Source organism: Tenrec ecaudatus, chromosome 2, assembly GCF_050624435.1.
Source record: "Tenrec ecaudatus isolate mTenEca1 chromosome 2, mTenEca1.hap1, whole genome shotgun sequence".
In the NCBI taxonomy this organism is placed as follows: Eukaryota; Metazoa; Chordata; class Mammalia; order Afrosoricida; family Tenrecidae; genus Tenrec; species Tenrec ecaudatus.
Genome location: NC_134531.1, coordinates 208,950,136 through 208,959,470, shown reverse-complemented (window position 1 = coordinate 208,959,470; position 9,335 = coordinate 208,950,136).

The window sequence follows — 9,335 nt, the reverse complement described above, 5'->3', positions numbered from 1 at the left end:
GTCCAGTGGCGCAGGGCACTGTGGGACAGCAAGGGAGACCACACCCTCTGAAAGCCACAGACTCCACACCCCCCTGAAAGCCACAGACTCCACACACCCCTGAAAGCCACAGACTCCACACCCCCCTGAAAGCCACAGACTCCCCGACCTCCACTGGGAGGTCGGGGAACAGTAAGCCCCCATCCACTGCGCTGAGATCTTGGCAATTCTGCTCCCAGCAGACCCTGCGAACACCCTCCCATCCTCTTCTCTCCCAGAGCAATGCCCTTTAAAGACAGAATAATTGAGAAAGGGCTAGAATTGTCACTACTCGGCTTGCCTGGTATGTGTGAGGCCCGGAGCCATCATGCCTGCCGGAATGAAGTCCCTGCTGTGGACTTGGGAGCCGGGGGCCATGCATAGACTGGGACATGTGCATCTCGACCATCAGTCATGCACTCTGACCCAGTCTTCTTGGAGTTTAGAAATCAATACCTACGATGACTTGACCAAAGTGTACCCTGCCTGCACCCCTGAAAAGCAGGCCCTGCCCCTGCAGCCCTCACCTGCCTTACTTTGCTCATCACAACCTGACACCCCCTGACAGTCCTTGTCTGACACCCCGGAGGGCAGGGAGACATATGGCTGGCTCACCCAGCCCTCATAGCAGATGTTGACCAGCGCCCAGATAGGGCAGCCCCTCCTCCGTGGCAGGCAGCAGAAGCAGCATCTGTCTGCAAAGCATGCCCTCCTGCATCAGTACTGGCTGTGAAGCAGCTCACAGACCATGAAGGTGCGGCTCAGAGATGTAGCATGGTCCCCTCAGGCCGTGTCCCCAGTGAAAACAGGACAGCTGCATCCACGTGGTGTAAGAGGACCAGGACTTCACTGTCTATGTTGCCCCAGCCTTCTTGTTCCGGCCACCGTAAGATGCTGCTGGAAGAGCGCTGCTTGCTCCCATCAGACGGAATGCCGGGCATCTCAGTGGACTCCGCTGCACTGAACAAGAACTGACACCAAACAGCGACAACTCTTCCCGCCAGCTCTTGCCCAGGAAGATCAAGCTGCAGGAGCTTACTGTCTGTGTCCAGGGTTCCCTGCAAATCCATTTGTCCTAACGCCTCCACTAGCCCCCTTTCCAGAACAAGAACTCTCCTGACTGTGCAAGGGCCCCCCTTATCCAGTGGCTTTGCTTCAGACCTCCTTCAGCAGCCTCATCCTCCCAGGCCCCGCTCCTGGGAGACCTGTCTTAACGGAGACACCAGACCTTGCACATGTCCAGCCCTTGACACTCGTTTCTGAAACTCCACACGTGCCCTATGGGTGGTGCTGTCCTCCCTGCTTTGGGGTGGGGGTAACCAACAGGGTCCTTGGGGGAACTTCCAGGTGTCTGAGTGGGCAGATGCCCACTCTGTGCCATCTTCGTACAGTTGGTCCATTTGAGCCCATTGTTAGGGCTGCTGTGTTGGTCTTTCTTATGGACAGTGTCCTTGGGTCTCACTGATGTTTTCTAGTGATTGGTCCCTCGTAATGACCATGAGTGAGCCGAAGTCTCACCGCCCTTGTTTCTAAGGACATGCTGGCGATAGTCCACCAATATATTCAAACCATATCCAAATGTGCCCAAAGTCAGCGCTTCCCTCCCCCTGCAGAGCTACTCCTGCCATCAGCTTGTGCTGCTCTGAGGCGTCTCCCAGACAGACAGACAGTCCTCCTGCCTCCTGTGTGTGCACCGTGGATGCGGGGTTCCTTGCTCAGCATTCTCTGAGCGCCTCTGCACAGCACAGACAGGGCAGCTGTGCCTCGCCGCCTGTGCACCGCTGGGCAACTCTGATTGTGGATCAATACAGAGTATTTCCTATCTGCAGACAGGCATCTTTCTCCGGTGGAGGGTCCATGTTTACTTCCCACCGTGGAAGGATCCAGTTGGGAGTCCCTTCACATACCCTGTTCAATGTTCTATAAAGGCTTTCTGATTCTCCTCTGAACTTCCCAGACGTCTTACTGCTTCCTGGGTCATACAGTGAAACAACATTCTTAATATGCTCACTTCATAGCTCTAGGAGAGTCCCGGTTTCACCATGTAAACAATTAGCCTTTCACAGTGGTGAGATGCACCGTGATTCTTTGTCTTGGAGTTGTTTTTTATGATTGGTAAGCTTGGGTGTGCAATTACATACAGGCAAATACTGAATCATACATGCGGAAATAGGTGAGGTGTTATAACTTCACTATGTGTGTTTTCACCACAGTAAAATGTAGAAAGAAAGGGACAGCAAAACATTGAAAGCATCCACTGATGGTCAAAGGAGTCAGCTTGGTTTGTGGTGATGGAGGAGGAGGAGGAGGTGGCGGTGGTGGCAGTGGTGGTGGTAGTAACAGTGGGCTGGGAAGGAGATGGTGGGGATGGTGATGATATGGGTAGGGATGGTGGGGATGGTGATGATATGGGTGGTGATGGTGGGGATGGTGATGATATGGGTGGTGGGGATGGTGATGGTGTGGGGGAAACAATGAGACTGATGGTTCAGGGTGGTGGTGGGGGGACACAGCAGAGGGGAAAGGAAGTGGGTGTTAACAAACCCAGGGACAAGGGAACCACAAGTGAGCTAAATCTAAAAATCGATGGCAAGGAGGGCATAGGTTGCCTGGTAGGGCTTGATCAGGGTAATGTAGCTGAGAGGAATTACTGAAACCTGAATGAAGGCCTAACATGATAGTGGGAAAAGAGGAAAGGAAATAGAGGAAAGAACTAGGAGGCAAAGGGCATGTATTTAAAAATGGGGGGGGGGGTTATTGAGGTCTAAATACAGGTGTGTACATATATAAGTATATTGATATGTAATGATAGGGAAATAGACCTGTGTACATATGTCAAGTATCAAGGTAGCAGACAGAAATTGGGCCTCTACTCAAGCACTCCCTCAATGCAAGAACACTTTGTTCTAATAACCTGGCATTCCGTGATGCTCACCTTCCTGACAAGATCACTGAAGACAAAATGGGTACATAGCAAATGCGGTGAAGAAAGCTGATGATGTCTGGCTATCAAAAGATATAGCATCTGGGGTCTTAAAAGCTTGAAGACAAACAAGCAGCCATCTAGCTGAGAAGCAACAAAATTCACATGGAAGAAGCACACCAGCCTGTGTGATCACGAGGTGTCAGGTATCAAAGACTCAGAACAAAAAATCATATCGATGTGAAGGAGGGGGAATGAAGAGTGGAGACCCAAAACCCATCTGCAGACAATTGTACACCCTCTTACAGAAGGGTCACAAGGAAGAGACAAGTCAGTCAGGATGCAGTATAGCACCGATAAAACATACAACTTTCCTCTAGTTCTTATTTCTTATTGCTCCCCCCCCACAATCATGATGCCAATTCTACCTTACAAATTCGGCAAGACCAGACCATGTACAAGGGTATAGATAAGAGCTGGAAACACAGGGAGTCCAGGATAGATAAACCCCTCACTACCAATAATGAGAGTAGCGATACCAGGAGAGGAAGGGGAAGGGGAAGGTGGGAGGATAAAGGGGGAACTGATCACAATGATCTACATATAACCCCTGCCCTGGGAGATGGCTACAGAAAAATGGGTGAAGGGAGACATCGGTCAGTGTAAGACATGGAAAAATATTTTATAAATGATCAAGGGTTCAGGAGGGAGGGTGGAAGAGGAAGGGGGAAAAAAGAGGAGCTGATGCCAAGGGCTGAAGTAGAAAGAAAATGTTTTGAGAATGATGATGGCAACAAGTGTACAAATGTGCTTGACACAATGGATGTATGTATGGATTGTGATAAGAACTGTATGAGCCCCAATAAAATGTTTTTCTTTCAAAATAAGTTTTCCTCTAATCCCGAGGCTGTACCCTACTTCATATAGACCAGCTTCTCAGATTTTTTGCTCAGCAGACAGATTGAGTAAGTGTGGTGAGCGGATACAACTTGCCTGTTTTAAACCTGGCAGCATTCCCTTGTTCTGCTTGCCCAAGTGCCTCTTGATCAGTTTCATCGTGAGCCCAGTGAAGTGTTCTGGAATTCCCGTTCTTCTCAAGGTTACCCATGGCTTGCTATAGTCCACACAGTCAAATGCCATGGCATAGTCAATAAAACAGAAGTAAACATTTTTTCCTGGTATTGAATGTGTAGACTTCTTTGGGGTTGCGTCTCTAGAAAACCAGCCTTGGACAGTAGGAGCACCCCACTTGGCCCAGCTTGAGATCCTGCTACCACCGGTAAAACGAACGCCTTTTGGGACTAGGACAAAGAGCAGCAGCCTGCTTTCAAAAACGTGAGGGTGTTGCTTGTGCAAGGGAAAGCTCTGGGCACAGCCAGGAAGGGCTGTCCTTCAGATTAGACACCGGCAGCCCCAAGACGGCGGAGGCTGGGCTTTGTATGAAGGCCAGGATAACGGAGTCCCCCCAGGACTTGGGTCCCAGCTTTAGAGGGAGGCCGAGAATTGGTACAGTCCCACACAGAGACAACTGTTTCAGGCAGCCTGAGACACTCTCTGGCAAGTGGATCTGCTAACGGAGAGAGCTGTCTCCCTTCACACAGCTTTGCTCATGAATGGGTGGATTAAGGGCTATTTTCTAAGCTGTATCAGCCATCACCCAGACAGCTACACTGACCAAATGGCACACATGCGGGCAACACAGTGCCCTGTCTACCAGCCCATTCTCTAAAATTACAAGCTGTACTTGGCCTGCTGACATATCAAGAAGCCCCCACCCTGTCCCCCCACCTCCCTTAGCACAGGAGGTGCCTCCACTCTTTGCCAGGGGAGGGAAGGAGCTGATGCCAGCAGATGCCTGGTCTGTGATGGCACTGGTCAAGATATGCCACCACTGTGGGTGGGTGGGTGCTGTACAAGCCTCCATTGACAGCATCTGACTCAGGACAAGGGTGTTCATGAGGTGTGTGAATGCTCATCGCCCACACATGATCCCAGGCCCATACTCCTTTGTATGGCTGGTTGGGCAACAACCTGTGAGCTAACTGTGAACTGGACAATGGCATAAGGAGCAGTGGGTGTGAGAGGGCAAGGTCTTGTGGGAGATGCGCGAGAGCAGGAGCTCTGGAATCTCACTTAGCGTTTTCCATGTAACAGCCCATGCACCTCCCTCCCTGCTGGGAACCAAGCAGCAGATGCTATAGCACAAGTGAGAACAGAGCATCTAGAGGGGGAAACTGCCTACTGGACTCGAAAAGTGGGCATCCCAGTGCCCGGGCTGGTTAGGAAGCAGCCTAAGAGGCTAGCATAGCAGATAAGTATAGTGATTTGGTGGCTGCTGGACAAAGTTGCCCACGTGTTTATGGTGCCCCACGAGATCCCGGACACCTTCCTAAGGAAACACAGTCAGTGAGGGACAGGCAGGTGGGTCATTAGGTCAAGCTTCTCAGGTGGGGTGGAATAAGCTGCTACCTAACACTGATGTTGATAAATCCAGTTCCCACTGTGGGCTTTAGCCCCAGATGCCAGTCTGGGAGCCCCAGGAGACCCTCCAACCACTATAGGCGTGATATCACAGGTTTGGGGAGCGAACCTGTCCAGCGTGCTGCCAAAGCTAAGCAGCACAACCCACCAAACACCTCAGGGACCTCCTGTTGGAAAGAGTGGCCTGTCTCTCTAGAGGCAGAGGACCTGACCAGCGTAAGATCACCCAAGGGCAGTGTGCCCCCCCTCCTGCTACACAGAGGGCCTCAACAGTAGCACTCCACTAGGACAACAGCTAGAGAAGGAATGACAGATGAAGGTGGGTCTCTTTTTCTGGTGTGCAGCTAAGTGGGTGACTGACTTTGCATCCTCAAGTGACCGCCCCAGGGGAACATGGATGATCCACTCCAAAGCATAAACTCACTGCCACTGAGTCATGCCAACCCTATAGGGAGCCTATAAGACAGAGAAGAACTGCCGCTGTAGGTTTCCGGATGTAACTCTATGGAAGTAGAAAACCTCATCTTTCTCCGGAGGAGCAATGGGTGGTTTTAAGCTGCTGACCTTGTAGTAAGCAGTCTAACATGCAACCCCCTGCCACCAGGGCTCGGCAGGGGGAAAATAGCCAAGCCCAAGGCAGCTGCTGTTTGACCCCCACAAAAAGAAGCCACAAGCATGACCCTACTAGAAGAGGAAGAGTTACACCACTTGGTATGCATGAAACACCTCTTTCCAACCATAACCTCACCTCACTACCAACAAGTCCATTCCGACTCACAGGGACCCCGTGGGTTTCCAAGACTGTCCATGTTTGTGGGGGTAGAAAGCCTTATCTTGCTCCCGCAGAGTGCCTCGTGGTTTCAAACTGCTGACTTTGCAGGTAGCAGCCCAGTGAGTAGTCTACGACTCCACCAGGGCTTCAACAGCTAGGTCGAAGCCCACTGCCAACCAGCTGGGCTCTGTGGACAGCCCTCCTCTTCAGCACTGAAAGCGTGCTGTGAAATGTGGACCCTCTGGTGCCAGCTGGGCAGCCATGGGAGAGACACTGGGGGGGGGGCGCGGTGCAAGGCACAATGAATGTGGGGGAGTGGGGGTGTGCAAAATGACTAGGAGTAAGTTTTCTGAAGAAGGGAAACGAGAGGTGTTGTGTCTGGTTATGCCAGAACATGAAAGACAGTAAAAGCTAAACCCAAGGATGTGTAGGAAGTTGTACAAGGTTTGAAGTGCAGGGAGCCTCGTTTGCCTTAGTTTATATAATAGCTGCATATATTAGTTTATATAATTCGTTGATTTTTCAGAACTGTAATTTTGCTACTGTTATGAAGCGCAGTGTAAATATCTGATATGCAGGGTGTATTTTCATTGTTACGAATTGAACATAATTAAAGTGTAGTGATACATCACAAAACTGTATGTAATTATATATGGTGAAATGTTTATTTCTAATTACAAATAAACGAAATTTTGTCTTGAAGCATGGTGTAGCATGGGTAACAGTCTTCACACAGAGTACTTGTATGTGAGCATATCTGCATGTGGGCAGACCCACCTGGAGACAGATAGAGGAGCCGTGTCTGGGTTCCTAAGACCATCTGAAATATGTGTTTTCTGATGATCTTAGGTGACCCCTGTGAAAGAGTCGTTTGTCCCCCAAAAGGGTCGTGACCCACAGGTTGAGAACTGCTGCTCTAGAGGCCCCAGGGACAGCCAGCCAGGAAACTTGCAGCTATGAACTGCAGGAACTACCCCGCGGAGGACTGTGGTCCCAGAACAGAAGGCTCTACACTTTGTGACAGCCGCTTAACGGCTGTGTGCAGAAGGGCCTTTCCTCTCACCAGCCTGCCACCAGAACACCCGAGGGCTGGTCTGCCTTGGCCGCCTGGCTGTCCTTCCTTCTGCTAGCTGCTGAAGGTTTTGCTGGGGGCTGGCCTTTCCATGGGAATAGAGTTGTTTGACATGCTTACTTCTCTCGTTTCTGGAGCCTGTGCCTCCAGCTGCAGCCTGACTGCCTGCCCGTGCCTATATCTGCCTATATTGTTGTACCGCCTCCCCTTGGGGACCTCCGGGCCTTTGCAGAGGAGGAGAGCAGCGGGATGATCAGAGGCAGACTTGAGGGGTGGATTGTAGGAGAACAGCCTGCACGGTTATGTTCCTGCTTGCTGCTAGCTTACTTCTGCTTCTAAGTAACTCTGCCCCCGCTTTTCAAATTAAAAGATCATTTTATTAGGGGCTCTTACAAATCTTATAACAATCCAAACATCAATTGTATCAAGCATATTTGTACATATGTTACCAGCATTCTTTTCTAGACATTTTCTTTCTTTCTTTTTTTTTTTAGAGATTTACTTTCTATTGAGCCCTTGGTATCAATCAGCTCTCAGATTCCCCTCCCATCCCAAGCAACTCTTATGTAACACTTGCTAGGACGATGACCTTGGAGTTCCGGGGCCCTGGCAACATGCCACCCTTGTTCACCAGAACTATAAAAGTCCTGCCATCGCTCCAACTCCTTATCCCGAGTCCAGAGGCTGCGGAGTGGCCCAGATTCCTATCTGTGTTTCTTGGCTTAACCAGTGACTGGGGAGCCTCCTCTTTCCTACTTCTCCCTCTTGTACAAGAGGACAGGGATCCCTGCCCAAAGGCCCGCTTTGGTCTTCTCCTGCCGAGTGGTCCACTGTGTGCCAGACACCCAGGCCCTGTCCATGCCATAGCCCTGCCAAGAGCCTTGACTAGGATGTTTTCTAGAACTCAGGCAGCCACTGTCCACACCTTACCCCCAAGGGACTCGTGGGAGGTTCTGAGATGTGTTCATTTGTAAATTCTCTTCTCTTTCAAAGGCAGAGCTTAATTCTTCCAGCCTTAAGCTCAATCAGGCATTCATAAGAGAATTAGGATGAAAATGATGATATAGGATTATGTCATGGAAAGCCCCCCTCCCTTTCTCCATATCCTGTTCTGCCCTCCGCCCCCCTCCCTCACTCTGAGGGCTGCTCTCTGCCATGTTGTGGGGACACTCCATAGCTCTGTGGAGAGGACACATGGGGAGGAACTGAGTGACAAACAGGCTCCGGAGCACAGACAGTGAGGAACCGAGGCCTGTGTCCGCAGTCACGTGAGCGTGCCATCTTGCTGTTGGATTTTCCTGCCCCAGAGAAGCCTTCCCACGACTGGAAGCTTGCCGAGGTGTCGCGAATGGGAGCAAGGCCAATGGTGGCCCACAGCAACGCTCTTCTTGAACAAGGTTCAACTAGACACGAACCTATCACTAAAATTGTGCACGAGTCACTTTCAGTACGTGTGGAGAAGTAGGGTGGGCAGGGTGCAACACAGTACTGACTCCAGTGGGGTCAGATCTCCCTGCTCTTCCTGGCTGTGGTCTGGCTATCCTATGGCTGAATAGTTTTTCGTTATTTTTTTTTAATGTCTTAGAATATGGGGTAAAGGTTTTGTTTAATAGCACCTGGAAAGTTATGTAATGTAATTTCTGTTACATTGAGTGAGTTTAGAGACTTAATAAAGATCCACAGTCCCGCAGGCCAGGGTCATCCAAGTCCCCAACTGGGGAGTGGGGGATGCTGGCCACTGCTATTGTCAGGGTTGCTTAGACTCTTAAGTGGGTGCTGGGGGGGCCCTGGGATTCCTGGAGGGGGTGGGTGGGGAGGGACGGGATGGCCCTGTGGGCATTTCTAATGAGGGTTGTCCTTGGTCCAGCCTGCCCCCATGTGCCACCAAGCCTGAGTCCCAGAGCTACCTTCAGCTTCCCACCTGAGGCCATGGGGAGGATCCTCTAGGTCCCTCTGCTTGGAGGTGACCAGGCTATCAGCCGTAGACTTGCTACTGGGCAGCAGGGTGATCTCTGGAGTCTGTACTTGCTGTCAGGGCCCTAGCGACACCTTAGGTCAAAAGTGGCGCT